The following is a 7,914-nucleotide window of genomic DNA, read 5'->3' on the forward strand; positions in this document are numbered from 1 at the left end:
TGTGTCACCCATAACTTGCACTGGAATTTCTCTCCGGGCTGAGGAAGGAAAAAAAGGAGTGGGGGCCGGGACAGGAGGGGTATCTCAGGCAGGGAAATGGAAAGCTTCCAGAAGAGCGCCCGGGGCCAGGACCATCCTGGCTGGCCTGCAGGCAGCAAGTTGGCCTGCGTGCTGTCGCTGGTGTGGCTCCACGGCCCTTCCTCCAGGCTTTCAAGCCCTTGTACATATTCAGGTGTTTTACCTGGGAAGGGTGGGAACAGTTCAGTAGCAGCTGGCCTGGGGCTCAGCTCACGTTTACTCACAGAGGCCTCGGCATGGTCCCCCAGCTTTGCAGTGAGGACGCTCCTTGCATGGGGGGACGGGGCTGTTGGTTGTATGGAAGATGATTCCCCACCACTGACCAATTTCAGAATTGTTTACTGCTGGAACAAGTGCCTAGGTAGTGTTTTCCTCTGTATAACTGTTTGGTTTAGGATTTATTTTTTGTTTTTTGGTTCAAGTTAGATTTTATTCCTCTTTTATATATTTATAGATATAATCATGGGAATAATTCATTCATATAAATACATCTGTGTGAATGGAAGAACTTTTTCCTGTTTTATTTTTAAAAATTTTGAAATTTAATTTTGTTTATTTCTTTATACAGCAGGTTACTATTAGTTATATATTTTATGCATATACATGTATACAGGTCCATCGCAATCTCCCAACTCATCCCACCACCACCACCCCATGGCTTCCCCCACTTGGTGTCCATACGTTTGTTCTCTACCTCTGTGTCTCTATTTCTGCCCTGCAAACCAGTTCATCTGTACCATTTTTCTAGGTTCCACCTATATGCATTAGTATACAATATTTGTTTTTCTCTTTCTGACTTACTTCACTCTGTATGACAGTCTCTAGATCCATCGACTTCTACAAATGAACCAGTTTCATTCCTATTTATGGCTGAGTAATATTCCATTTTATATATGTACCACATCTTTATCCATTCGTCTGTCTGTGGGCATTTAGGTTGCTTCCATTACCTGGCTATTGTAAATTGTGCTGCAATGAACATTGTGGTGAATGTGTCTTTTTGATTTATGGTTTTCTCTGGGTTTATGCCCAGAAGTGGGATTGCTGGATCCTATGGTAATTCTCTTTTTAGTTTTTTAAAGGAACCTCCATACTGTTCTCCATAGTGAGTGTATCAATTTACCTTCCCACCAATAGTGGAAGAGGGTTCCTTTTGTCCACACCATCCCTGGAATTTGTTGTTTGTAGATTTGCTGATGATGCCGATTCTAAGAGGTGTGAGGTCATACCTCATTGTCGTTTGGATTTGCATTTCTCTAATAATTAGTGATGTTGAGCAGCTTTTCATGTGCGTCTTGGCCATCTCTGTGACTTCTTTAAAGAAACGTCTATATAGATCTTCTGCCCATTTTTGTACTGGGTTTTTTGTTTTATTAATATTAAGCTGCGTGAGCTGTTTATATATATTGGAGATTAAACCTTTGTCCATTGATTCGTTTGCGAATGTTTTCGCCCATTCTGAGGCTTGCCTTTTTCCATTCCCGTTTTTTTAACAAAAAAGAAAGAAAGCAAAAGAAGCAGAACACTAATGTGCGTGAAATATGCCTCTTGAAACAGTCGTTTTGAAATATGGACGTCTTTTGCATTTTTTGGTCGGTATATGACCCCAGGATTTGTTTTCAGGGCAGGTGTCATTTACAGGCCTGCAACGATTTTGAATATCCACTGACCATTAGCGCTGGGATTAAAGCTGCTGTTGTGTGAAACGGCCACAAGGTGGCAGCAGTTCTCGCTTACCAAATCTGGTTACTAGGGCCACAGAGCCTCAATGGAAGTCCTGTTCTAGATTGGAATTTAGAATGGAATGTGCCAGGAGAAAGCCCCTCAAGTTTGTCTCACTACTTCTTGTTCGTGTTTTTAATTTAATTTTTTATTTTTTATTACAGCAAGTTTGATGACAACGTTTGGCTTCTTGTAGGTGTGCAAGATGTGGTTCTTTTACACATATACATAGGTCTGTTCTTCCTGGGACCCTTTTCCCATGTACGTTATGACAGAATGTTGAGTAGTCTTCTCTTGGTATTCCGTAGGTCTTTGGTGATTATATATTTCACCTGTGTTTGTATATGTCTGTTAACCCCGATATCCTAATGAATCCAATCCTCACACCTTTCCATTGGTGAACCATAAGTTTGTTTAATGAATCTGTGATTGCCCTTCTCCGTGGAAATATCTGCCCTGGTATCAATTTTTAGGTAACACCTATAAGTGATATCCTACGATATGTGTCTTTCACTTTCTGACTTACTACAAGTCACGTGATTACCTCTAGACTCATCTACGGTGCTGCAAATGGCATTGTGTCCTTTTTCCCCTTGGCTAATATTCTGTCTTAGCGAGGTCCTTTTTCTACAATGTGATTCCCTGAGGGCTGAGGATTAGCTGACCTGGGCAGCCTGACCGTGCCGGCAAGCCCTCCCCAGGTGTGCCTGGGTTGAGGTCAATATAAACAGCACTCCAGGCAGCATTAGCCCCTGCAGCTGTGCCTGACTCCATATTCTCTGCCCCGTCAGCAGTCTCGGGTCTGTGCTGGTGGGAGGGTGTGAGGGTCCACGGCTTTGTTGGTGGCCCGGTGTGAGTGGGGCTCTGCTGGACTTTCTGCAGGAGTTGCCAGGCTGCCACGTGTAAAGAAGAGGATGTGTCACCCATAACTTGCACTGGAATTTCTCTCCGGGCTGAGGAAGGAAAAAAAGGAGTGGGGGCCGGGACAGGAGGGGTATCTCAGGCAGGGAAATGGAAAGCTTCCAGAAGAGCGCCCGGGGCCAGGACCATCCTGGCTGGCCTGCAGGCAGCAAGTTGGCCTGCGTGCTGTCGCTGGTGTGGCTCCACGGCCCTTCCTCCAGGCTTTCAAGCCCTTGTACATATTCAGGTGTTTTACCTGGGAAGGGTGGGAACAGTTCAGTAGCAGCTGGCCTGGGGCTCAGCTCACGTTTACTCACAGAGGCCTCGGCATGGTCCCCCAGCTTTGCAGTGAGGACGCTCCCTGCATGGGGGGACGGGGCTGTTGGTTGTATGGAAGATGATTCCCCACCACTGACCAATTTCAGAATTGTTTACTGCTGGAACAAGTGCCTAGGTAGTGTTTTCCTCTGTATAACTGTTTGGTTTAGGATTTATTTTTTGTTTTTTGGTTCAAGTTAGATTTTATTCCTCTTTTATATATTTATAGATATAAGCATGGGAATAATTCATTCATATAAATACATCTGTGTGAATGGAAGAACTTTTTCCTGTTTTATTTTTAAAAATTTTGACATTTAATTTTGTTTATTTCTTTATACAGCAGGTTACTATTAGTTATATATTTTATGCATATACATGTATACAGGTCCATCGCAATCTCCCAACTCATCCCACCACCACCACCCCATGGCTTCCCCCACTTGGTGTCCATACGTTTGTTCTCTACCTCTGTGTCTCTATTTCTGCCCTGCAAACCAGTTCATCTGTACCATTTTTCTAGGTTCCACCTATATGCATTAGTATACAATATTTGTTTTTCTCTTTCTGACTTACTTCACTCTGTATGACAGTCTCTAGATCCATCGACTTCTACAAATGAACCAGTTTCATTCCTATTTATGGCTGAGTAATATTCCATTTTATATATGTACCACATCTTTATCCATTCGTCTGTCTGTGGGCATTTAGGTTGCTTCCATTACCTGGCTATTGTAAATTGTGCTGCAATGAACATTGTGGTGAATGTGTCTTTTTGATTTATGGTTTTCTCTGGGTTTATGCCCAGAAGTGGGATTGCTGGATCCTAGGGTAATTCTCTTTTTAGTTTTTTAAAGGAACCTCCATACTGTTCTCCATAGTGAGTGTATCAATTTACCTTCCCACCAATAGTGGAAGAGGGTTCCTTTTGTCCACACCATCCCCGGAATTTGTTGTTTGTAGATTTGCTGATGATGCCGATTCTAAGAGGTGTGAGGTCATACCTCATTGTCGTTTGGATTTGCATTTCTCTAATAATTAGTGATGTTGAGCAGCTTTTCATGTGCGTCTTGGCCATCTCTGTGACTTCTTTAAAGAAACGTCTATATAGATCTTCTGCCCATTTTTGTACTGGGTTGTTTGTTTTATTAATATTAAGCTGCGTGAGCTGTTTATATATATTGGAGATTAAACCTTTGTCCATTGATTCGTTTGCAAACGTTTTCGCCCATTCTGAGGCTTGCCTTTTTCCATTCCCGTTTTTTTAACCAAAAAAGAAAGAAATCAAAAGAAGCAGAACACTAATGTGCGTGAAATATGCCTCTTGAAACAGTCGTTTTGAAATATGGACGTCTTTTGCATTTTTTGGTCGGTATATGACCCCAGGATTTGTTTTCAGGGCAGGTGTCATTTACAGGCCTGCAACGATTTTGAATATCCACTGACCATTAGCGCTGGGATTAAAGCTGCTGTTGTGTGAAACGGCCACAAGGTGGCAGAAGTTCTCGCTTACCAAATCTGGTTACTAGGGCCACAGAGCCTCAATGGAAGTCCTGTTCTAGATTGGAATTTAGAATGGAATGTGCCAGGAGAAAGCCCCTCAAGTTTGTCTCACTACTTCTTGTTCGTGTTTTTAACTTAATTTTTTATTTTTTATTACAGCAAGTTTGATGACAACGTTTGGCTTCTTGTAGGTGTGCAAGATGTGGTTCTTTTACACATATACATAGGTCTGTTCTTCCTGGGACCCTTTTCCCATGTACGTTATGACAGAATGTTGAGTAGTCTTCTCTTGGTATTCCGTAGGTCTTTGGTGATTATATATTTCACCTGTGTTTGTATATGTCTGTTAACCCCGATATCCTAATGAATCCAATCCTCACACCTTTCCATTGGTGAACCATAAGTTTGTTTAATGAATCTGTGATTGCCCTTCTCCGTGGAAATATCTGCCCTGGTATCAATTTTTAGGTAACACCTATAAGTGATATCCTACGATATGTGTCTTTCACTTTCTGACTTACTACAAGTCACGTGATTACCTCTAGACTCATCTACGGTGCTGCAAATGGCATTGTGTCCTTTTTTCCCTTGGCTAATATTCTGTCTTAGCGAGGTCCTTTTTCTGCAATGTGATTCCCTGAGGGCTGAGGATTAGCTGACCTGGGCAGCCTGACCCTGCCGGCAAGCCCTCCCCAGGTGTGCCTGGGTTGAGGTCAATATAAACAGCACTCCAGGCAGCAATAGCCCCTGCAGCTGTGCCTGACTCCATATTCTCTGCCCCGTCAGCAGTCTCGGGGCTGTGCTGGTGGGAGGGTGTGAGGGTCCACGGCTTTGTTGGTGGCCCGATGTGAGTGGGGCTCTGCTGGACTTTCTGCAGGAGTTGCCAGGCTGCCACCTGTAAAGAAGAGGATGTGTCACCCATAACTTGCACTGGAATTTCTCTACGGGCTGAGGAAGGAAAAAAAGGAGTGGGGGCCGGGACAGGAGGGGTATCTCAGGCAGGGAAATGGAAAGCTTCCAGAAGAGCGCCCGGGGCCAGGACCATCCTGGCTGGCCTGCAGGCAGCAAGTTGGCCTGCGTGCTGTCGCTGGTGTGGCTCCACGGCCCTTCCTCCAGGCTTTCAAGCCCTTGTACATATTCAGGTGTTTTACCTGGGAAGGGTGGGAACAGTTCAGTAGCAGCTGGCCTGGGGCTCAGCTCACGTTTACTCACAGAGGCCTCGGCATGGTCCCCCAGCTTTGCAGTGAGGACGCTCCTTGCATGGGGGGACGGGGCTGTTGGTTGTATAGAAGATGATTCCCCACCACTGACCAATTTCAGAATTGTTTACTGCTGGAACAAGTGCCTAGGTAGTGTTTTCCTCTGTATAACTGTTTGGTTTAGGATTTATTTTTTGTTTTTTGGTTCAAGTTAGATTTTATTCCTCTTTTATATATTTATAGATATAAGCATGGGAATAATTCATTCATATAAATACATCTGTGTGAATGGAAGAACTTTTTCCTGTTTTATTTTTTAAAATTTTGAAATTTAATTTTGTTTATTTCTTTATACAGCAGGTTACTATTAGTTATATATTTTATGCATATACATGTATACAGGTCCATCCCAATCTCCCAACTCATCCCACCACCACCACCCCATGGCTTCCCCCACTTGGTGTCCATACGTTTGTTCTCTACCTCTGTGTCTCTATTTCTGCCCTGCAAACCAGTTCATCTGTACCATTTTTCTAGGTTCCACCTATATGCATTAGTATACAATATTTGTTTTTCTCTTTCTGACTTACTTCACTCTGTATGACAGTCTCTAGATCCATCGACTTCTACAAATGAACCAGTTTCATTCCTATTTATGGCTGAGTAATATTCCATTTTATATATGTACCACATCTTTATCCATTCGTCTGTCTGTGGGCATTTAGGTTGCTTCCATTACCTGGCTATTGTAAATTGTGCTGCAATGAACATTGTGGTGATTGTGTCTTTTTGATTTATGGTTTTCTCTGGGTTTATGCCCAGAAGTGGGATTGCTGGATCCTATGGTAATTCTCTTTTTAGTTTTTTAAAGGAACCTCCATACTGTTCTCCATAGTGAGTGTATCAATTTACCTTCCCACCAATAGTGGAAGAGGGTTCCTTTTGTCCACACCATCCCCGGAATTTGTTGTTTGTAGATATGCTGATGATGCCGATTCTAACAGGTGTGAGGTCATACCTCATTGTCGTTTGGATTTGCATTTCTCTAATAATTAGTGATGTTGAGCAGCTTTTCATGTGCGTCTTGGCCATCTCTGTGACTTCTTTAAAGAAACGTCTATATAGATCTTCTGCCCATTTTTGTACTGGGTTGTTTGTTTTATTAATATTAAGCTGCGTGAGCTGTTTATATATATTGGAGATTAAACCTTTGTCCATTGATTCGTTTGCGAACGTTTTCGCCCATTCTGAGGCTTGCCTTTTTCCATTCCCGTTTTTTTAACCAAAAAAGAAAGAAAGCAAAAGAAGCAGAACACTAATGTGCGTGAAATATGCCTCTTGAAACAGTCGTTTTGAAATATGGACGTCTTTTGCATTTTTTGGTCGGTATATGACCCCAGGATTTGTTTTCAGGGCAGGTGTCATTTACAGGCCTGCAACGATTTTGAATATCCACTGACCATTAGCGCTGGGATTAAAGCTGCTGTTGTGTGAAACGGCCACAAGGTGGCAGCAGTTCTCGCTTACCAAATCTGGTTACTAGGGCCACAGAGCCTCAATGGAAGTCCTGTTCTAGATTGGAATTTAGAATGGAATGTGCCAGGAGAAAGCCCCTCAAGTTTGTCTCACTACTTCTTGTTCGTGTTTTTAATTTAATTTTTTATTTTTTATTACAGCAAGTTTGATGACAACGTTTGGCTTCTTGTAGGTGTGCAAGATGTGGTTCTTTTACACATATACATAGGTCTGTTCTTCCTGGGACCCTTTTCCCATGTATGTTATGACAGAATGTTGAGTAGTCTTCTCTTGGTATTCCGTAGGTCTTTGGTGATTATATATTTCACCTGTGTTTGTATATGTCTGTTAACCCCGATATCCTAATGAATCCAATCCTCACACCTTTCCATTGGTGAACCATAAGTTTGTTTAATGAATCTGTGATTGCCCTTCTCCGTGGAAATATCTGCCCTGGTATCAATTTTTAGGTAACACCTATAAGTGATATCCTACGATATGTGTCTTTCACTTTCTGACTTATTACAAGTCACGTGATTACCTCTAGACTCATCTACGGTGCTGCAAATGGCATTGTGTCCTTTTTTCCCTTGGCTAATATTCTGTCTTAGCGAGGTCCTTTTTCTGCAATGTGATTCCCTGAGGGCTGAGGATTAGCTGACCTGGGCAGCCTGACCCT

The sequence above is a fragment of the Mesoplodon densirostris genome, chromosome 12 (genome assembly GCF_025265405.1).
Source record: "Mesoplodon densirostris isolate mMesDen1 chromosome 12, mMesDen1 primary haplotype, whole genome shotgun sequence".
Taxonomy (NCBI): domain Eukaryota; kingdom Metazoa; phylum Chordata; class Mammalia; order Artiodactyla; family Ziphiidae; genus Mesoplodon; species Mesoplodon densirostris.